General features: G+C 37.8%; 1 protein-coding gene across 5 annotated transcripts in view; it reads left to right on the forward strand.

Moving 5' to 3' along the window:
* FARS2 (phenylalanyl-tRNA synthetase 2, mitochondrial) overlaps positions 1 to 23,596 on the forward strand; it is a 233,810-nt gene that overhangs the window by 20,537 nt on the left and 189,677 nt on the right. The window contains exons 1-2 of one of the 5 annotated variants that reach the window (XM_027666788.1): positions 17,951 to 17,967; positions 22,313 to 22,425. The exons of 2 other annotated variants lie outside the window; for them this stretch is intronic. The gene's annotated coding sequence lies outside the window, so the exon portion shown is untranslated. Of the gene's footprint in view, positions 1 to 1,076; positions 1,143 to 16,331; positions 16,348 to 17,950; positions 17,968 to 22,312; positions 22,426 to 23,596 lie in introns of those variants that run through there. 2 more of the 5 variants (XM_027666790.1, XM_027666789.1) reach the window with 2 other exon arrangements.

Genomic DNA, 23,596 nt, shown 5'->3' on the forward strand with positions numbered 1-23,596 from the left:
TTACTTTTACATGTGTGTTTTCTAAGCATTTTGGAGTTTTTTAGGGGTGACAAGAAAAAATACCTCTGATGAAGAAAATATGAATTTTTTTTTCTCCTCCAAGTATCACCAAGAAGTACTGCTACTTCCCCAAGTAATCAAACAAATCAACAACAAAAAAAATCAGCTGATTTTCTTTCTTTTCTGTCTTTTTTAATCTCTACTATTATTCCATTTTATGACAGTGTGTTATCACTGCTCCTTCTAAAACTTTATAGACTCTTTGAAGTAATCAGTATGAGTTGAGGAATCACATGCATAGCCACTTAAACCTGTGAATTATGATGGGAGAAACTTCTATTAAACTTTATGGTGGGTAGATAAAGGCTTGTAAGATTTTCAATTAACCTGAAGGATTAAAGCATTACAGCTATTTTTCCTGCTTTGTGAAAGTGAAGAAATGGTAACCTGTTCATTACATATAGGTAGTATTTAAGCAGGAAAATCATTCTGTTTTCTTAATACTTTGGGAATGAAATTAATAATTACTTATGGGGTTTTGATAGACTCCCAGATAAAGGCAAGAACAACAGTTAACCAGCACCTGCATGAAAGATACTGGAATAAATAGATATAAGTATCATGACACTGGAAAATAGATGTACCAAAATAATACTTAGTCTGGTCGATTGTGCACGTAGTATGCATAACAGGTTAATTCGAGGCAAAAAACCCAGAAGGATTAAAAATTTGCATGCTATAGGATGATGGGTTAGGAACAGCCCCATGGTTTTGTTCCGGTTTTTTTGTGTGTTTGTTTGGGGTTTTTTTGTTTGTTTGTTTTTTCTTTTCTCTTAATATATTGTAAGTGAGAAAGAAGCTTCTCCAGGAAATGATTCAGAGCAGGTGCCCCAAGTGAAAAGAAATCTTCTCCCCAGTTAATAGAAGGAAAACTTTGGTTCTTCCGGACACTGAGTGTTCTGCTCTGATCAGGAGACATTTGGATTAAAGTATTACAAAGACATTGAAAAGTATAAATGCTTGGCTGGGTTGGTGTCAGGTCACAGAATGACTTACAGCTGGAGTACTAGAGACTACAAGAAGATTAGAGGATTGGGCAACACTGATTGTAAATACATAAGGAAAGGCTGTGGCCGAAGAAGGTAAGGTGTTTATAAACAGAAGAAGGATGTTATTATGTAGGAGAGTGTGCTCGCTTATGCCTATGGCTGTGTATGAGTTTGTTGTACTGGGAGAGAAGAAAACAGAATATGGAGCATAACTCAATTGGATTAAAAAGTTGAAATAATGACACGAGAGAACAGTGTAAAACTTAATCCTATTTTTGTTTAATATTGGCAAAATGCTCTGGGGGATACAAAAATGAAAACCAGAGTTAAATAGGACGTTGAAGATGTGTAATAAATATATAAGGCTCATGGAGTGGGTTAGCAAGAATGTAAGTCAGAAATTGTTTAATATTATTCTACGGATTCTGAGAGGAGCAAGGGAAGACTTTCTCTCATTTGCAAATGGTGTTGTCTCTGTCCCTTCCTCTTCACACTTCACTGCACTGTTTGATAACACCCTCTAGATGGTGATGAGGGATCCCAGCACATTGAGTTTCTCCTGACTCCAGGAGTTAGGATGGAATATGTGGTGTGGGTTTGTTTTTTTTTTTTTTTTAAAAAGTTATTTTGGACAAAGTGTTGGCATAATTGTAGGTGGTGTTTGAGCCAGTGTAGATTTAAATACTTAGATGATGAAATCAAATACAGTCATGAAGAAAATGTTCTGTTATCCTTTGCTTAAAACATTGCATAGATACTGTAGCCTGTTATTTCATAAGAAGTTATGAGCTTACAGCAGAGTATTTCTAGGGAACCCATTTCTGGCAGGGATTATGTAAGTTTTGCCTTGGCTTTTCTTTGGGTTGCATGCCTGTGTTACTCAACAGCAGGACACTGTTTTAGAGCTCTGCAGTTTCCTTTTCTTAGCACAGCTAAGAACCACTATCTCTGCTTTCTGGTAAAGTGAAATAAATGCAGTCTTTACACCAGAGAGTGTTGGGATTTCTTTGATTTGCAAGTAGTTGCAGCTGCTCTGTTTGGAAAAACTAAACAACCCATCACCCCCACATACCTGCTAGAAGAAACAGAGTGCCATTGCAAGAGTATTTTTGGCTTGTCATATGTAAGACTGGAAGTCAGCATGTTACTGTTTGTTCGGGTGGGTTTTTTTCCTTTTTTCAATGTTTTATTTGAAAACAGAAATCTTATGTTATTTATAAAAATACTGAAAGAATTGATTAGTCATCCTTCCTCTTGAAAATATCAAGGTAGTTTAAAACATTCTGCTGGATGAAAAGCAAAAGGCATTACCTTTTTAATTATTTCTGTGTGCTGGGCCGTGTTGCTTTGCTTTCTGTGGAGTAAATCAAATACGGTATTGTTACAAAGGCTTACTGTTAGGCATGTATTAGAGGAAATAGTGTCAACCAGAACAGATGGAAACCTGATTATTGCATCATTATTCCAGTATTTTTGTAGGACGGTGCAGTGATGCTGCAATCCCTTCATCTCTGTGACCCTTCCTTGGGCTTCACTGGGAAGCCCAGAGCTGGACAGAGCGCTCCAGGTGTGGCCTTACTAGTACTGAGCAGAGGGGAAGGATCACCTCCCTGCCCTGCTGGCAGTAATCTTCCTAGTGCTGCCCAGGTTGCTGTTGGACTTTTGTCACATGTGAATGGCTCACAGTCAGCTTGTTATCCGTCTGGACCATCAGGTCCTTTTCTACAAAATCACTTCCCTGCTAGGCCCCAGCATACACCAGTGCTAGAGGCTGTTATTCCCCAGGAGCAGGATTCTGCTCTACATTGAACTTGATGAGGTTCCTGTAAGCCCATTTTTCCAGTCTGTAGTGATCCCTCTGACTGGCAGCATGTTCATCTGGTTTATCAACAATGCTTCCCAGTTTTGTATCTTCTGTCTAGGTCTAGGGCATGAATGGACATGTTAAAACAGTATTGGACCTCATATTGACCCCTGGGGTACGCTGCTAGTCACCAGATGGACTGTTTGCAGCTGATAACAGTCTTCTGAGGCTGACACTTCAGTCAGTGCTCATTCTGCCTCACTGTTCACTTATCTAGTCTGTACTTTGTCAGTTTGTTGATGAAGATGTCACAGGAGACACTGCCAAAAGCCCTACTAAAGTCAGGACCAACATGCCCACTACTCTCCTCTCATCTGCCAAGCCAAAAATCTCTTTGTAGAAGGCTAGCAGGTGTATTAGACATGGCTTCCTCTTCACAAATCCATGCTGAAGACTCCTAATCAGCTCCACATATTTTGGAAGTTTTCCAGGATTAATTGCTCCAACACTTCCCCAGGGATCAGGTGAGCCTGACTGGCTTGTAGTTCCCCAGATCCTCATTCTTGACTTTCCTGAAGATAGGACTGACATGTTTTCTCCCATCTCTGTTTTCTGCTAAACTTATATAGGGAAGACCTTTAGACTGCATTTGCTTTTTCTTTATGTAACCTGCTCGTTATTTTTTTAATAGCACTTTTAATTTAGACACTGCAGATAAAATAATACTGTTCACTGATTTTAACTTTATTATATGCTGATCAAATCTTCATTTTAGATTTTGAAGCAGGTTAAATTTGTACCAAATATAAATAAGGTCATATGCTAAAAGTAGTATAATATATTTTGTTAATTTTTTTCCTCACTTCCACTTGATTAGCTGAAACCAGCCCAGGTTAATTGAGAGGGGGAACTCTATTCCAGGCTACCATCTTTAGAGAGTAATCAGTTTTCCTGAGAGCATCACTTGGAGATTGTTAGGGAGGACACTTGTAAAGGCCTTCCTTTGATGCACACAAGAAATCATTTATGCGAGCTAGCAGCTCCCTAATACCCATTAGTCTGAAGCTTCGTTCTGGTCGTGGGAGGGAGAGCTTGAAGTTTGGTGGGAGCAAACCAGGACATCAGTCAAACTGAATTGATTTAAATAATAATTAAAAGTGGATTCTTTAAAGGCGTAGAGAAGGTTTTGCACATTATATGTTGTTTTCCTTGAAAATGCTTTGTTCTTACCAGCTGGCAAAAAATGAAATAAATTGTTTGGTAAATAGCTTTAGTCCTTTATGCTACAGTAAGCATTGATTTTTTGCATGTTTAAGCAGTTATACAGCTTAACACAAATATAGCTGGTTTCTTAATATTTGCATGTTCTTATTTTATAAAATAATAATTGATACATTTCCTGCTTACCAACTATGATTGATTTTGATTTGGGACATGTACAGTTGCATTTACATGGAGATTTGAATTCAATTAGAAATACAGAAACTAAACATTATGCACTTTTTCCCCCAAACATATTCCACTTTTAAAACTAGTGGAATAGACTAAACAAAGGCTGTATCTTTGTTAAATGAAGCAGAATATTTCTGGATATCGTGTTCTTCTAGTTTTTATAATTAATGGGCATCATCTTGAGAAGGAAAGGTGCAGGTGTTTTTGGTCTGACAAGACCATTATGATTTTCTTCTGGAAAAGTTAATGCATGAAATATGATTTATGAAGTGGCTAAAAGGTGTTTATATTATTTTCCATGGTTTTTAGAATTATTTTGATCTATGGTTCATTACAATAATTAAGTATTCCCAGATGTTAGCAGGTGCTTGTTTTGCCATACAAGAAGATAGTGTTGCCCAACTTTGTTCTTTTTACTTCTTTGTTTTATTGATGACTGTAAGTATTGAGTATATAACATTTTTTTTCTGATCTTACTAATTTTGACAGAAGAAAAAATATGAAGAAACTTTCCATGGACTATTTGGTTTTGAGTTTTTCTCCTTTCTTGTGGGTTGTATGAGAGGAGGACTGTGTATGTATGTATGTGCAGAGCTTAGATTATAGTTCAGGCTTCAACTCAGGCTTTGATTTCGGCTTCCTCCATTCCAGTAATAACAGTTTGCTCTAATTGAAGGGAGGAACATAAATGTCTTAGAATGCCTCAGACAGATTCAGACAAATTTTTATTTAAATTTATCCTTGTCTGCTGTTCTCAAGTAAGGAGACACCTTTATATTATTTGAGTGTCAGATGCCTGGGCCAGCAGGTCTCTTGTTTCAGGTCTGGGGGGCTCGTTTCCCACCCTACCTGGACAGATGGTAGCAAAAAGGCTGCAGGATCATCTTTTTCCATTACATCAGGAGAAAACACAGGCTACCTCAGACTTCATGGCATCTGAAATTCAGACCAGTGCAGTAGATCTGTTTCCTGGGACACGTTGCGTGCAGTCAAACCTCAAGATGATCAAGCTGTCAGGAGGAATCAATAGTGACTGAAACAAATGGTTGCTGTGACTGTTGCAACATGATTGCTTTCAGTACTGTTTTACTGCCTTATTTTGATGATGAATTAGGCCTAGGATGCTTAGGGGTAAATAAAGAATAATGGAATAAAGTGTGACTGTATGACTCCGTAAATCTACCTCAGAATATGCAGTGTCTGAAAGGTTAATATAATATGTAATAGTTGATAGAAATGCTGACAGCTGCCATATTAAAATGGTTTCTAAGAGATAGCTGCAAACTTACTTATCTTGCAAACCAAAAAATCTGATTTCTTTATTTTGATGACTTTAAGGCAATTAAAATTAAGGTATTTGAAGAGGCAAAATCTGTGCTGTTTGGGTTTTGTTATGGGAATCCTGTAACCTTTAAATCAATTTAATAGTGGTATCCAAGCAGCATATATATTGCATGCTTATGTTTAGGGAGTCTGGTTCATCAGGGATACTGTAAATCGCAGGGATTGCCAGCCTTTTTTTTGGTTCTTTTTTTGGCACTGGTGGTAGTGCCCACAGCATCTTCCAGCTGTTAGCAAAACTGTTACATATGTGCAGGTAGAACTTTTTTGTTACCTTGACAGTATTTCTCATCTGCTTTGAAGTAGCTTGCTGGAATTTGAAAATACTGTTTTCTAATGTGTAGTCTGAACATTTCGACTTCAACGTTAAAAGAAAAAAATTATCTTCCACCTTTATTATTTAGTGCTTTTACTCAGAATTGAACAAAACATCCAGTGAAGGATTAGTTGTTAGAGAAGGGAAGCTTCCAAATTGTGTCTGAAGGCACACCCTTTACCCAAGCCTGTGAAGTGTATAATTTTTTTTTAATGGAGATTTTTGTCAAAGGTTTTTTTCTTTTGTCAGAAAAAAACCCCATTATTCCCCAAACCAGTAGCATGGTTATCCTTTTGATATTACTTCTCAGTGACTCTGCAAACTGATACGTTCCTACACACATGATGCACACAATTTCATGCCTGCATGCATTTGAATGATGGAGATCCTGAAGGGAATGAGGACTTACTTTGGGAAGTGATTCTTAGAAATATCTGGACACGTGGCTTACAACATTATGTGGGACCTGTTTATTTTACCTCCTCTAGAAGCAGAAAGCCTTTGGCTTTCCTGAGTACTTTTGTTAAGCTTTTAATAGATATGCTTTAAAACAGAATTGGTTTGTATGGACATGTTCAATACTGATGGTACTGGTGCAGCCAAATCTGACATGCAAGAACTCAGCTGATTAAATGAACAGATGCTGTTCAGATGGAGACAGACTGTTCTAAACTCTGCTCTGGCTCTTTTCAACAAGTGAGTGAAAGAGGAAATGAACATTTTTACTGAACAAGTAGTTAACTTTTAATGTAAATTGTTATTATTCTGCAATACTACTACTACTTCATCATCTGTCAGTAGGTCTTTTGGGGGCCAGATCTCTTCAGTCTCCGTAGTGCTGCTTAAGTCAATATGGCTGCTCTGCACAGTTCTTTTACACAAATAAATGAGAAGATGCAAGAGGAGAAGATGTGTGTGATTGTTTTGTCAAAGACTGATCCCCTTCATTTCTTTCCTTCCTCTTGTCCTTATTGTACTAAAATTTATTTAAAGAATTGGCAAAAGAAGGCTTTTCGTCAAACTTTAAACTATTAAATTGTTATGCAGTTTTTACATGAATTCACTGGGCAGAGAGAAACAAAAATCTGTATGTCACTTAAGGCAAAAAAAGGTAGGAAGACAATTTCTTCTTTCTAAAGAGGAAACCCCTATGCAACATTAGAATCATTACACAAAGCGTCAGGTTTCATCCAGGAGTATCCATTGCTCCACAGAGTCTGCCTTTGAAAGGGGAAATGGATTAAGAGATGTGTTAAAAGTCTGTTTCACTTTAGGTTGCTGTAGTCATGAATTGATATTCCATGGCAGGTGAAGACAACTTTTCCCATTTTCTGCAAGCTCTGTTTTAGGGACTTTGGTAGGGACAATTATTTTGCACGTTGGTATCATCCTAATGTGCAGAGGAAATTGAGTTTTAGTTATACTTAAAATTTTAAGAAAATCTATTTCAGGTTAAAATTTTGTTCCTCCCCCCTGACCCTTTGCTATTGACATGAAACTCTTTCTTTGAAGAAAATCATGTGGTTTAAGTTGTTGTGCAACATGGCATTTGAGGATGGGAATGATTAACAATTTTCACTGGGTTATGCACATGCCTACAGCTCCAGAAAAGGACTTGATGAAGTGTGATGGATCAGACAGCACTTGGCTTCAGGTTTGTCTTTGAGCTCGTATTCCAGTAGAAGCAAGCAAAAGTCTAGCTGAAAGTCCAGTAATTAAAATACAGTCAAAACACTGAGATGACAGGACTTTGGGGTAAGTCTTAAGTTCTTTGGAGTTTCATAAAGTTTACAAATTGTACTGCTCAAAGCCTCATTTTACTTGACTACATAGTTAGCTTCATTTTTACCCAGTGTTGGTAACCTCTGGAAGCACAAGTGAATGCCTTGTGCATTGAGATGCTGAGCAGAGCTGAGTGAGTTTATAATTTAATGGGAAGAGTGAAAAGCAGGCAGAGTCTAAGCTGATGCCAAGACAGACTTGGCAGGGGAAGAAGGGAATGGTTGATTATCAAATGGAAATTCAGGAAGACTTGAGACCCTGTGTGACCTGTGAACAAATGTCTCAGCATTACATATGTAATTAGAATTTTAGTCAGCAGAATAGTGATGGCCTGTGTCATAAGGTATAAAAGTTTTACCATCACTTCTCAACGGTAGTTTGTATAACAACTGTTGTTGCTTGTGAGTCACAAGTAGTAATCTTAAGATCATATCAGTAAAATTTTTATGCTATACACTCTCCATTGAGTTTGATATACAGTACACCAAAAATGTTTTACAGAAAAGAAGTTTATTTATTAACAGTTTAGAAGGTTTTACATTTTTATTGTAGGTAGTTTTCGTTTCCTTCATCTGTAAATCTACTCTTTAGTTATTTCATTGCTGTATATAGTCAAGAAAGGAAGATATTTCAATACACGTATAAGAAGCCTGTAAGAATTACTTCCAGTAAAATACAGTACCTAAACAAAGTGCACCCAAGATTTAGTACCTTGAAACTTTACAGGAAATAAAAAACATGTGCTCTGCAGTGGATGAAAGCTGATAATCCACCTTTTCCCATATGAAAAATATGGGAGTTTTAAAATCCCATGATTCATGATTTAAAACAGGATCCTGATTATAATATTATGTAGCCTGTCTTGCTCCTAAAGTCAGAATAATTCTGTAAGAGGAAGACCTTCTACAGTTATTAAAAAAAAAAAAAAAGGAGGAGTGGCTGTCTGGTCAAGATATTTACATAATATGATTAATTTATTTATGCCTGTGTGGGATGAAATTTGTTTGAAGTAGTTTGAATATCCAGGAGGATTTGGAAGTATTATAGGTTTAATTGGTTTCCAAGAGTCATAGCCTACATTGTAGAATAAAGAAGTTCCGGAAAGATGGATAAACAGGACTTTCAGAAACTCATGTTACATAAAGTACGTAGCAGATCTCACCGGAATTTACCTAAAGGAGAAGTCACACGTGCCCTTTAGATAGATATTTGAGTGGGAAATTAGTTTAAAAATATGAAGAGTGTTGTCAGTTATTGTATTTTCTCTTTGTCTAAGCATTATAGTAGGTTTCTTGGATGACTTATTTGGTGTCATTTTAGCCAGTTGAGCATTAGTAAAGTTTAAAAAGTATAAAACTGTAGGGGTTATTCAAAGCAGGATTTATGGTTTAGAATCTACTCATCCAACCTGATTATACCCTGATTTCTGTTCAGTGTTTCCTTTGACTGACTAGATGTTGCATACCTGTGAGTAAGCTCTGCTTAGGGACAGAAGTGGAAGTGATGCCTGATGAGACTGCACCTCAGGACTACAAAACTGCCACGAGGTCTGTAAGGGCAGGGAGAAAGAGAGATGTGATTTTTACTTGTTACATTAGGTGGAGAGCTTCATTGGGCTGTCAGATCTCCGGAGACAGTACATCTCCATTGTGCTAAGGCTGTGGTTAGCATGCCGTGCTCAGTGCCCCGTTCTTTCTTTACAAGGAAGTTGTTGCATCTCTTTTTTCTACACGGTGTATCCACAGTGTTTTCTGGTCTGCTGTCTGGTGGGACTGGATTACACCTTACTGCTAATATGTTTGAATTGACTATCAGTGATTTCTGTGTTCTGCTTTTTTGTTTGTTTTGGGGTTTTTTTTGGTTATTTTTGTTTGGTTGGTTATTTGTTTGGTTGTTCTTTTGTCATCCCAAGTTAAATCTATGTTTTGTGTTCAGGGCTACTCAGAAAACACCCTCTTTGGAGACCTATTCTTGAGTCTTTAATTTACTGGAAGCAGAGCATAGAGTCGCACAATAGTTTAGGCTGGAAGAGACCTTAAAGATTAACTAGTTCTTTGGGCAGCCTGTGCTGGTGCCTCACCACCTTCACAGTAGAAGATTTCTTCCTAATATCTAATTTAAGCCTACCCCTTTTCAGTTTAAAGCCGTTACCCCTTGTCCTCCTATCACTACATGCCCTTGTGAAAAATCCCTCTCCAGCTTTCTTGCAGGCCCCCTTTAGGTACTCAGAGCCTTCTCTTCTCCAGGCTGAACAGCCCCAACTGTCTCAGCCTGTCTTTTTTTAGGAGAGGTGCTCCAGCCCTTGGATCGTTTCTGTGGCCCTACTCTGGACTTGGCTCAACAGGTCCATGTCTTTCTTGTGCTGAAGACCCCAGAGCTGAACACAGCAACACAGGATGCATTTTTCTGGCTGGAGTAGACTTGCCACTGAGAAGAATGACCTCAAATGAAAGCTTTTTTAGGGAGAGATTTTTTTGTTTGCCTGCCTTGTTTTATTGCACTTCTTGCCTGAGCATGTTGAGAACCTACCTGATGAAGATGGATGTGTTAGAACCTCAGAATGATGGAATGGTGTAAGAAAGAAGAATGTGACCTGAGGAATCTGCTTTACCAGTAAAGAAGCAATTTGCTTGCCAAGTGACTGCTTTTCTATCATTGGTACATGGAATTTAAAAAGATACTATTCTAATTCATAGAACTGATAGAGGGAAGGAGAGAAAGGGGTTGTCTTCTATTCTGAACATTTCTGTGATGGATTCCTGTGCAAGTTTAAAAGTTAACCAGCAGGGGAAATGAACTCAACTCAAAAGAGAGATTGCAAGTCAGAATAACAATTTAATAAAATAATACAATAAGCACGACTACACAGACAAGCAATTGGTCTCAACCCACAAAACCCAAATGTACAACCTGGCACCCCAGGGCACAAACAAAATGGTGCTCCCTGGGCCCCCCCCCCCGAGTCCAAAGCAAAGGGAGAGGGGAAAAGAAACCTGCTGGTGGGAGAGCTGCTGCAGTCCGGCCAAAGTGGTGATTGCAGTTCAGTTGAGGGTGGTGGTCTCAGTCTGGTTGAGAGTGGTGAGCTGCAGTCCTCCTCTGGATCCCACGAGAGAGAGAGTACCAGGTTCTGAAACTCCAGATTTATATATTCTCCAGCTCAGGCAGCAATGCTTAGCCCCTCCCCCAGAGCGGGGAATTCCATAAAAGGATGCTCAATCCTTCCCTCAGAGTGGGGAATTCCATAAAAGGATGCTCAATCCTTCCCTCAGAGTGGGGAATTCCATAAAAGGATGCTCAATCCTTCCCTCAGAGTGGGGAATTCCATAAAAGGGTGTGAGGGTGCTCAGTCAGGGAATTCCACAAAAGGGCATGAGGACAGGAGCATGGGGGGGTGGGGGGGGGCACCTCGCAGGCCTGTACTGACAACAGTTTCTGGGAAATGGCATGGAGGGCTATAGAATACACAGTTTTGGGCTACACCCATCCAATGATGAATCGGTCCCAGTTGTTCTAACTAGGACAATTCCCTTCATCTTATATTTGTGTTTCTGATGGAAAGATCAATGGTAAGTCTACGAGGAGAAGGAACAAAAGCATGCTGGAAGGCATACTGGAAATGCTTTTGATGGGGTGATGACCTCATTTTTAGTTTCTACTTAGCTGGCTTCTTTCAAGGAATGGTTTCATGTGCTAACGTATATGTATTTGATCATCAGGTCTGTCTTGGAGTTCTCTGTCCTGCAAAATGCATTAAATAACTCATGGGATTTTGCATGATTGGTGTTTTAAAATTCCTTCTGTATCTGGTTTGTTTATTGAAGAAAACAAAGATTAAAAAAAGTTGATTTCAAGCTGCTTTGTAAGAGGGTCAGGCTGTTTCCTTTCACAATTAAACTTAGTTTTCCTGCTGTCCTGTTCTTTCTGTAATTATGGCTCTAAGATGCCCTTTGCAGACTTATTCAAGCAGCCCTCCATCTTTCTTTTGTGACAGCATGGGTCTACTTGAAACAGCCTTTTTCAGGGAAACAAATCCGCTATCCTATTCTTTATCTTGCCTTCACCTTCTCTACCCTTATTGGCGAGATGCTATATTAGTATTTTTGCTCTCAGTGTAGCAGATTCTGTGATTATGTAGAAGTGCACCCTGAAATGTTCTCTTTGGTTCTCCCACCACTGAGACCACTCTGTGATGTGCAATGCGGTAAGAAGCTTTCCACTTTAGGAATTGCATTTTTAGGTTTTTTAGTTGTCCTACTTAAAATTCATCTTCAGATGACTGTGTATGTACTTTAAACGCATAAAAACATAAAATGCATTGGCACATACTGTGTATCTGACATCTTACATGACTTTTCCATGGTTGTGAGCATTTTTCACTAGGAGGCAGCTCTTACTCAAGTGACATATTGTTAAAAAAAAAGTTTTTGCTAAATGCCACAGAATAGATAGAAGAAAAACAACTTCTTTTTTCCTCTACTTCTACCAGTATTCACCTGTATTACCACCTTCTTTTACCCTGAAATAAAACAGTATTGACAGTGAAGCATCATTTCTGAATCACTGGGGTGCAAGCATCAGATATAACTAGTTAGGAGCCCTTGCTGTTCATATTTTATAGTAATGGACAAAAGTAAAAACTTTTTTATTTTCAAGTCCTTCAAGCAAGAAAGTCACAGGCATCATACAGGTTCATGTTGTGCTTAATGTTTAATCTCACTGTTGTCAGGAGTGTAGCCAAGATGAAATGTAAGTAAAGAAAAACCTTGGGATATGAGGAGGAGATGACCTTCCCAAAGCTATTGTATGTTTCAGTAATATCAGTTGAAATATTGAATCTTGAGTACTGTATTCAGTTTCAGTCCCCTTATTCTCTAAAAACAGAGATTGAACAGAAAGTAGTAGCAGTTACTCAAGAACCCAAGTGCCCAAGTGATAGAAATGGTGACTTCTGTATGAAGGAATACTAAAAAAAAAAATAAATTAAAAAAATCACAATACATACAAGTGCAATTTGAAGAATGGAGTAAAAATAGTATCTTGTCAGCTCAGTATGTTTCCACAGATGTTTCTGGTGTCATTCCCTAATTTCAGTAGGAGTTTTTACCTTGATCACCTAGAAATCTTAAACATGAGTAGGATGAAATTATGAAGGGAAAATCCTAATCCAAATGAATTTTTCTACCAATCCTATGCCATGAAACAAGATGAATGGACTAACTGAAATACAACCATGATACATTTTAAATAAATCAGGTAGCATTGTTCCAACACACAACTAGCAGGTGATGTCTGTTTGAACAACCACTGCAGTTTGTCTACCGTCATGTTTCTTGCTATACAAAAAATTGCTGAGAAATTTTGTTGTAGTAGAAAAGGAACATTGTTGTGTTGTGTTTTGTTTACTGATAGTACACAGCTGACTGTCAGTGAGCACTCAAACTTTGTTTTTTAAAATTGCTGTGAATATTTGTACTTCTGCCAGTTAATCCAAGAGTAGGAATGCCAATGAGGGGAATAAAATATGGAAAATAATGCTGTGTTTTATATAGCAACTGCCATAATCTAGAATGTTAAAGCACTTACTAAATGTGATGCTGGGATGGATAAAATATGACAGTGCCTGTAAGCAAATACATCACCTGTTAAGCTTTCAGCGATATAATTGGCATAAAGCCAATAAGCACCATTAAAGCTGCTACTAAAAGAAAGACTTGGCTAGACCTCTAAGGAATAAGCCCCTATTATGTGTTTCATTAGAAAATTTGTGACAATGATCATAGGAATTATAACAAACCAAAACAAGACTGGAAAGACTGTAAGATACTGACTAGTCTATGCTTTAGCCCCCATAGCAGGCTGAATTTTACACCTGTTTTTTTTTTTTAGCACAACTGTTTAGAAATCTGCATGAAATAATAAAACTACAATGGGATCTGCATAAGCCCTTTCTTACAATATGTCACGGAATTTGTAGAAAGACTTCTCCTTATAACTGAAATACAAATTTTTATAACTTTGGTTTTGATTTTGAATTGCTATATGTCCTAGCCATGGTACAGTAGAGGCAAGTTTATTCCATAGAGAAGTCAACTTTCTGTCAGATCTGATGATGATGGATCGACCATTAATTTGTTTATTCTCTAGGCTAAATGGTCCTAGTATATACTGCCTTTCTACGTAATTCCTTCTTTGAGACTTGTGGTAATTTCTCTTACTGTCATTGGTCTCTTCAAATTGCTTCACATTTTTTATAAATATTATGCCAAAATTTTGACTCATTTGTTCCTTCCTGCTAAACAGTAGGACAGGAGTGCTTCCTATTTTATGTAGTATATATTCCTGTCTATACTCCTGTATGATGGCTTTTTGGTTTTTTTTAAATCACATTTTGAACTTACATTGAGCTCATGGTTTGTTACAACCCTTGATTCTCCTCTGAAGAAGCTGCTGTCTAGCAGCATATTTGCTGTGCTGCAGGTGTGCAACTGACTGCCAAGATACGGACACTTGCACTTACTGCTGATGAATCCTTCTGTTATTTTTCTGACCAATTCTCTAGTCTGACAGAATATTTTCGAGTTCCAGCCCTGTTATCAGCATACCTGCAGTGTTGGCTCTTGACTGGCAGATTTAAACCCAGTGTCCTCTGCCCAGTTATGTAGGCTGCTAATGAAAACACTCCCTGAAATTAGACCAATTAGATCTTTGCCAAAACCCACTCAGTACACCTTCTTGGTTTTGATAGTGAGATAGTAACAATTTTTTGGAGTCATAGAATGAACAAATTTTGCCTTAATTCACTAGAAATTTCATGTAGAAAATGCCTGCTTATTAGAAAGCAAATGTGAGGGAGTCATCTGCCTTTCCTTTGGTAATACAATCTGGAAAAAGGGAAATTAGGAATCTTGTGGTTTCAGGCATGCGCTGTCTTTTCCCCACTATTTCTCAGTGGGATAGAATAAAGGTTGAAATTCTGAATGATCTGCTGGTGCGTAAGATAGAAGTAGGACTAGTTATTTGTATGTGCAAAGTAGGACTTGATTGTTGAGAAATGATCTCATAGCATAGAAAATAAAAGGTGGAGGTGCTTGTTTGCACACTAGTAGCTGCCAATAGCTGGATGATGACAGCAGGATATTCTGAGGCTGTTTTAGTAGCTTTGATAGTCAGGCTTATGTTTTGGACTCCTGTAATTAATTACTGTGTGTTTGTAACAATGGAGGTCACAGTTGCTAGAGAAGAAGCAAATATGGAAGTATCCTTTGAAATATCAGAAAATAGCCTTCCGTTTCAGAACTTAACCTTTCACTTTTTCACTGGTGAATACTTTGTGTCATGGAATATATATGTATGATTTATTTGACATTTGTATCTATAGAAAGAAATATGGCAAGGATTAAATTGTATGTCATGAAGCATTATGTGACATACTGAAAAATACACAGAGTTCAATGTGTTGGCTTTTTTTTTGTGTGTGTGTGGAGAGAGACAGCCAAACACAGCAGCATGACTATAGCTGGATATAAAGTCATCAGTATTCTTACTGTAGTCTTTTACTGGTGATGTCTTGTTTGCCTGTGGAATTGAAACAAACACTGATTAAGATGAATCCAAGTCTGCTGATATTTACACTAATTGCCCACAGGTTGCTCATGATAAAGCTGTGATTTTTGAGTGAAATGGTAGAAGTCAGCATGGCAGTTGTACTGACTGCACTAAATTTGATGCTTGTGGAACTTAAGCTGAAGAAAGTGTGGATACCATTAGGATGGAATAATTATTTGAACAGTTGAATCCAAGATATTCATGTGAAGATGTAATGTCATTTACACAAAATATCTTTGAGCGTACCTGCTATGTCAGAAGGCTGTGTTCTAAAGTTCTCAGATTTGAGTTCAGGCCTTAAGGTGCAAATTCCTGCTGTGTGAGGTACATCTAGTACAGGATTCAGGCATCAGAACTGTACATGATTTTATAGTTATCTGGCAATGAGTTGGGTGCCACCTTTCTGCGAAGTGGTGAATTTCAGCTTGAAGTGTGAATATGTCATCTTCAGACATACCAAAAGATACTTTTTTATCATTTATTTCCCAATTTACAGCAAACTTAGAAAAAGGGCAACAGAAAGTGCCTCAGGTTAAAAGACTAGTGAAATTTAGCTCTTCTTTTTCTGATGAAACATTTTGCTTTACCCACTGTACATGGTATCAAATTTAACATAATAACAGAGAAGTAATTTGAAAGTGTAAGACAGTAAAAGACCTTTCCCTAGTTTTCTACTTTGTTGTGAGAAGAATTTAAGGGAAAAATGTCTAATTTAGTGCTTTATAGTTATTTTATTTTAAATTCGTGTAGTGCTAAAGAAGACTGAATGCCCACAACAGGTCTATGACAGCAATGATAATGCAGGAAACTACATTTCCCCTGCTTCTATCTTAATTAAACAGCATCAACCTGGAAGCAAGAGGTTGTAATTTGTTATTATTTTTTATATTTTCTGTTTCCCTGTCCCCGGTATTGGATCTTCTGCTGTAATTATGAACAGAGGTGCTGACTGTAATGATGTATTTTATACATGATTTTGCAGTAGTCTGTGATTGAAGGTCCCTTCACTGGATGTAATTCTTCTTTAACTGATGTTGAAATGTTAACATCATGCCATGGTTGCTTTCCTTTCCTTTGAGCTGTGTTTCTTGGTAGCTCTATAGTAATAAGTAAGCAGGAATTGAAAAGACAGACTTCAGTTTCATTCAACTTAAATTCGAGTCTTCACATCTCTTTGGTAAACTTGCAGTAAACTCACTCAATTTTTTTTTTCAAATAACATGCCTTAAAAAAACAAAGTTCATTTTTTGTGGCATTGCTCTTCAGCTTTGCAGAAAATTTAAACATTCCTATCCAGTCTATTGATCCTTATTTATCAACTCTGTGGTGTCAAGGAGTGAACTACACACTGAAAGCAATCAGCAACTGTTTGAGTCAATCTAATTATTCTACTCTGTCTCCCAGCAGATGACAGAGAGAAGAACTGGAAAAAGAGAGTTTTCAGCCCAGACACCAGTGAGTGCATTGGAATGGCAGAAAATTAAATGCCATAAAGGTCCAGGGTAGCAGCTTTAACTTTCAGAATTAAAAAAACCTTCATCCTGAGACTTTTCACCCTTGGCTTAGTTACCTGATAGATTTTATGGAAATATTTCTCAACAAAGTTCAGTTGTTCTACCATGTCTAAGTAAATGTCAAAGGCAGCAGGGTTTTGTGGTGGGTTGACAGAAAATAATTATTATTAAAAAGTCCCAAACAACATACACCAATACCCCTTCCCCTGTCCCAAACCCCAAACAACAAAAAAACGATGTCGAATAATTTAGACCGAATGATAAAGGATCTGATAATTTAAGAATGTTTTTCAGCCCTTATGTTATTCACTGAAATAATGTTTTAGCTTCGTGTAATTTTTTTTTAAACAGTATTTGGTGTTCAGTCTGGCTTTAGCTAAGAACAGACCCCAAAACAGTTTTAGAAATGTCTGGGCTGTCATGTGGTTGGAACAGAGCAGAGTCCTGCAACATCATCCAGCTGAGCACGCATCTTGGTGTGGCTGGAGGGTGGTGAGGGTATGTAAACAACTGGAAATGTTTAGTTGTAATTTACAAATATAAAATTACAACATGCAGGTTTATTTTAGAGGCACAGAAGTTAAATGATTACAATTATGCATTGAAATCTTTACCGTTTTGATTACTTGTTTTTGACTAAATTGGGAGTTCACGTTTGGGCATTCAGTAGATTTGTAGAAAGTCAGGTTCATCAGACATGATGAATATGATTTTGCCTACTCAGCCTCAAAAGTAAAGTCCAGTATTCATATTTTAATGTTACTTAGAAAATGAGATGATGTGCTATGCTAGGCCAGATTTGGTTGTATCAAATAACAAGCTGGACAAATTTCCTGTAATTTTTTTGGTTCTTTGAGTATACATAGAGTAGCAACATGAAAATAAAATTAATATTTTTTAAAGACCCAATAAGGTAATAACTACAGAGAAAAAACCCCTCAAAATATAACCAGTCAATCCCTATGTTGGTTACATGATAGCTTATACTTGGGAAATTGAACTGGTGAACTAGCAGGTACAGATAATAAAACAAGTCTAAACCATTATTTTTATTTAATAGGTCTGGGCAGTGGTCCCTGGAACTCCAGGAATTTAATATAAAAGGTTCGTAATGAAAAAATGTTAGTACACATCATAAATCTGTGGCTGTCTGAGTTAGATGTTGTATAGATGCTGGTTATGTTTTCCTTTGCTAAGACCTGATTGCCCTTACCTGTAGCTCATTATAGCAGTAGTCTCTTAGTTTTTATGTCTGCAAGGGAGAGGGATTGTGGCCATGCCTTTAATCTTAAACTAACTCATTGTGACCTTCCAGGTCCTGCGTAGTTGATTCTGGTGTCAGCAAGTCACTGTCTCCTGCCTTATTGCACATTTGAGACCTGCATCTCTGTTCAATAATGATTTGGTTTCAAAGCATATTATAATGCTTTTAAATTAGACTGTCAATTTGCTTTCTGTGTGCCTGCTGGTAATGGTAAAGATTATAATGTAGGATTATTTAGCACTAGTATGTGGTATCTGTCACTACTGACCTCACATTTCTTTCTGATTGCCTATGCTGGTGGCACCAGGCATGACAATTTTCCTTTCTAGGTGCTGTATCTTCATATTTCATCTCTAGCCTGCCTTTCATCAGTGACTACTACAGTGGTAGCAACACATGGTGTAGGAGACATCTTCTTTGCTGTTTCATGACATTGGTTAGATTTTCTTTCTTTTTCCTTTTCTTCCAAGTTGTCATGGGCTTTTTTTGAGCTCTGCTGAGCTCTTGGACCTTGGTTCTGCAAAACTCTTCAGCAAATGCTCACTGCTGTGCCAGGCTGGCACCATGTGCTTTGGCCCCAGCAAAGCCAAATCATAAGGCTAATGGTATTCTGTGGCTTTTGTCTAGGTTTTCACTGGTAAATACGATTTAAAAACTCTTATCTTTATTGTCTACTTTAGATCTCATTATGTATTGTGTTTGTTTGAATCTCAGATGACTCTCAGTTCTAAATACTGATACAGGAGAGACAACCCACCATGTAATACTCTTTTCCCTGGCTGGACTGGCAGGCTGCCATGATTCACTCTGCATAATCTGAGGCAAGAGCAGCAGCACGGTTAGATGCAATGTGAAACTTTCTCAAAAGAGGCACCTAACAAACAGAGTTTGGTAGATGACAAGTTGACCATGAGCCAACAGTGTGCTCTTGCAGCTAGGAGGGCCAGAGGTCTCCTGGGGTGCCTCAAGAAGAGTGTGGCCAGCAGGTTGAGGGAGGTAATGCTGCCCCTTTACTTGGCCCTAGTGAGGACACATCTGGAGTGCTGTGTCCAGTTCTGGCCTCCTCAGTACAAGAACAACAAGGACCTACTGGAGAGGGTCCAGTGAAGGGCCACAAAAATGATGAGGAGTCTGGAGCATCTCTCTTATGAGAAGAGACTGCGGGAGCTGGGCCTGATTAGTCTGGAGAAGAGAAGACTGAGAGGGGATCTCATCAGTGCATGTAAATATCTCAAAAGTTGGTGCCGAGGGGATGTTGCTGGACTCTTTTTGGTGGTGCCCAGCGACAGAACGAGGAGTAATGACCATAAACTAAAACACAAGAAGTTCCACCTCAACATGAGGAAGAACTTTACGTTGAGGGTGGCAGAGCACAGGAGGAGGCTACCCAGGAAGGTTGTGGAGTCTCCCTCTCTGGAGACATTCCAAACCCACCTGAATGCATTCCTGTATAACCTGCTCTAGGTGGGTCCTGCCTTGGCAGAGGTGTTGGACTAGGTGATCTCCAGAGGTCTCTTACAACCCTAACTGTTCTGTTATTCTGTGATATAATTTCCTCACTGAAGTAAATGCTGTCTTTGGTTCTGGTAAATGTGGTGAGCAGAGGTGAAATCCTATCTAGAAGACAACAATTTGTGAATGCCATGTTGGATTGCAGGCCAACCCTGCTATAGGCCAGGTCCAGTAGCAATAGTCTGTCCCATGCCGCTTCACCCAGTTTGTTGCTTTCTTCTCTCAAATCCTTTTTTGCCTTAATAATGCTTCATTTATATACCTTCCCATCTTCCCTAAATGTCTTCTGCCTCTCCAGTTGATCTTTCCTGGTCATGCTAAGTACGTAATTGTAATTACAATGTCATTGAAGTTTGAGCCGCAATACAGATAGAGCAATGACTCTGTAATTCTTCCTCGAGGAATGTAGGTTTGAGCCTTAAAGTTCTGCACATTCAGGGAGAAGGTTGTTTCAGTGGTAATAACTCAGTATTTCTGAACTATTCAGCTTGGTTCCTAAAAAGCAGTTTTGGCAAGCTGCTTTCAGAACGTTTTGATTCTATTCACAGTAGCCATTATACATGCTAAAATGTTGATAAAATGATATTGCAAACAACAAAAAAATTCTGAACATGGAGAAAAATGGCAATGTAATCAAAACAGTTTGGAGAAAAACCACACCAACTTATTCAAGTACAGTGCTTTTGACTTGGGAGCTGCTGGACTAATGGATATAAATAATGCAATGCTTTTCCCATGAGGGTATTGTAGAGCTTAATTGGTTAATGGCTGAAAAGCACTTTGAAATCCAATGTAGAGATATGGTTTGGAAGACCAGAGTGCTGCTTAATGAAAGTCTAAATGCTTCTGCATAACACTGTTCTAGATATATGTCAGTGTGTCCAATTGGTGTCAGTGGTGATTGAATCCACGAATCACATTGTTGGACATATATAACATTTGGCAAAGTGACTATGGCTATGTTTTGGTAAACCATCATACATTATTACTTTCCTTTATTTGTTAATAGGACCATCTTTTTAACGAAAATTTTAGATTACTTTTTAATATACGATGATGCTTTGCATGCTTTTCAAATTTGCTTACAGTAAAAATTAGTGATGTCCCTTTAAAAACTAACCTTTCAAATTTATTATATAAAAAATGCTATATAAAATTATAGTATACCTGACCCTAAAACATACTTATATTAAAATTATATGAAAATTTATGAATAAATGTAAAACATGGAGTCTGATGGAAACTTTTTTAATCCTTTTGTTTTACGAGTTCCTATGATGAAGAAATGATACTTGGAAACTCAGAGAACTGATTTAGATCTTTAGTCTGTTTAGGGAGTATAGATTTTAACATCTGATTTGACAGAGTGATCAAATTTTGTCTTTGTTTTTCTTCACTGTGATTTGTGAGGAAACCTCAAGAAGAGTGTATGTGTTTGATCTTCTGTGTCTTTCTCTTTGTTGGTTTTGGTTTATTTGATTTATTGGAATTGGGTTTTTTTTTCATTTGTTTATGTGAATTTTCAATAATTAAGTGGCTTCTGTGTTGCCACCTTTTAGCTCCCATATTACATGGTAAGCAATTTATTTGCAAAGAACATCACTAGAATAAATGTCTTGAATGAATCAAGATTTGAAAACATGAATTCTAGGCTTAGAGCAGCTCACAGTCCCTTTCAGAAGTTAGTATCTGTTATTACTAATTCTGAATCCTATGAATTTTTATATTTAAATATTCCCATTCGTTAACTTGTTGTTTTCTTCCAAAGCTTATGAGTATGGACAAGCAAATGAAAGTGATTTTTTTTTTCCTTCCCCTTTTCTCTTTTAAGTGCTTAGTTTGTACTGCCCTAGCTTGGCATCTTATTATTAGCCTCTTTGTGTGGCTGCCAAGGTTTATTGCATAATTTTCTTGACAAATGGCTTAGTCATTAATATTTCAGCTCTGTTCCTACCAACCTCAGAGAAGTGGTATGCCCCAGGCAGGTAAATGTAGTGCCTTCCTTAGAAGCCTTCTAATCTTTTCCTTAAATGCTTTGTCAGAGCCCATAACAGATAAATGAAGATGTAGTTCAAACTAGGGATGATTTATTTGTACACACATGACCATACATTTTCTAACTAGGAGGACTGCAGTGGAGTTTCCACTGCAAGCATCTGCATATTCTGTTCTTTATCCCTACTGAAATCTGTAACACTTATTGATTCTGAAGTAAAATCCGTAGAGATATTTGTTTCTGTCTTTCTTTTTTTGTTGAAATATGCTGTTGAAAAATGCATAGTCCTGATAAAGGTTCTGTCTGTTCACACTTTCATTGTTTCTATAACAGAGACACACCAAGGAATGATAGTCAAGCTGAGTCAGAGTTTGAGTTGAGATCAAGTTCACATCACAGCTAGGTGTGAGGTGTGGAACTCTGGTGATATTTTGGCTCAAGATCATAGCAAATTTGTGAAACTGATCTCTTTAAAGGTTGATGTGACAGAAAATTGATGTGACAGAAAACTTACAGTACTCCTGCTGCTATTTAGGGTTGAAACATCATAAAAAAGCATTGTTCAATTTAAATATTGATTGCATACATATTACAACCATGAAATAACTCCCTGATCTAAAATATTAATTATATTTTTTATTTCATAATAATACTTAAATTATTCTTTTAAACTACAGTGTGTTGGCTAAGGTATTACTAAGGAGGGCATCTGGAGATCTGTGGTAAGTCATGGATTTCCCTAGTTCTCCTGAAGAATGGAAGGAGAATCATTACTACAGGGAAACAGCAGGTAAAGCTGAAGACTTTTTCTCGTTTGGGGATGAACTGAGCGGTTCATGTTAGCTGCCTGCTCTGGCATGACGTGTCTAAATCATTCTGTTTTCTTACTATTGAGTGGACTGGGTTTGTTTCTGAGGCATCAGAAACTTGGGTTGTTGGGCATGTTGAATGTTTTGCAGCTGAAGTTTAAATGTAGCCCGTTGGGTAGCATGTGCATTGTATCTGGGTGTGTAAGATGTTGCTGAGTTTCTTTCTGCCATTTCCTTGGAGGAGGCAGGCAATCATTATTTGATTGGTGAATGATGCCTTCTGAGTTGAAGGATATCCTCTTTATCTGCCACAGGCACCTCCAAAGGGCTGGGCTGCTGTTGCCATTGCTGGGAAGGATCCAGCCCTTCTGGTGGCTGTGCTTGAGTGGTTGAGCCATTCTGCCTGCAATTGTAGAACTAAAGCATGTACTTGTAGCTTTATACTTTTCTGCAGTGTATTGCAGTGTGCTGAGGTTCAGGAGGTTCTGCTGTTTAAGGGATGCAGTGTGCACCACACATATGGCCCCCCAGACTGTGGAGTTTTTGTTTTATGGTGTAGTATTTTTGCATTACCATAATAGAAATTACTAAGGCTTAAAATTAATTACTTAAACTTCCTTGGCTATCCTTTGCACTGTTACCAAGTCTACAGGTCCAATTCTTGGTATTTAATAACTGACTTCATAAAAGTTATTGCTGTCTCCTCTTGTTAAGGCAGGATAAAGTCTCTATTGTTCGGTTATGCCCAAATAGTGTAGTTAATGCATGAGAACTAAGAAAGTACACCACTACTCATAAATACAGCTAATATTTAATTTCTAAACAAATTTATTTGTACTCAGATGAAATTCTGTAGGAGTAAAATTCTTGTTGGAATATGCCTCTGTAGAAAAATACAGATAATTGAGTTGCAGATATTGAAGATAAAAAGAAGACAGAAGAGGTAGTGGTCAAATCTTGACTACAGTGAGGATTTTATAGGTATTTGAAAGTCTCTGTCCCTTTCATCTGACAGGTATTTACAATATGTCTTCTAACGCAGAAAGCTGTTTGGCAATGTTTTCAAGGTATTGGAAAAAGAATATTCCCTCAGCAGCCAAAGGTAGTGTTTTTTCAGATTGCGTTCCATGAGAAATGGATATATTTAAAAGC

This window comes from Corapipo altera, unplaced genomic scaffold, assembly GCF_003945725.1.
Source record: "Corapipo altera isolate COAL_440 unplaced genomic scaffold, ASM394572v1 97, whole genome shotgun sequence".
In the NCBI taxonomy this organism is placed as follows: Eukaryota; Metazoa; Chordata; class Aves; order Passeriformes; family Pipridae; genus Corapipo; species Corapipo altera.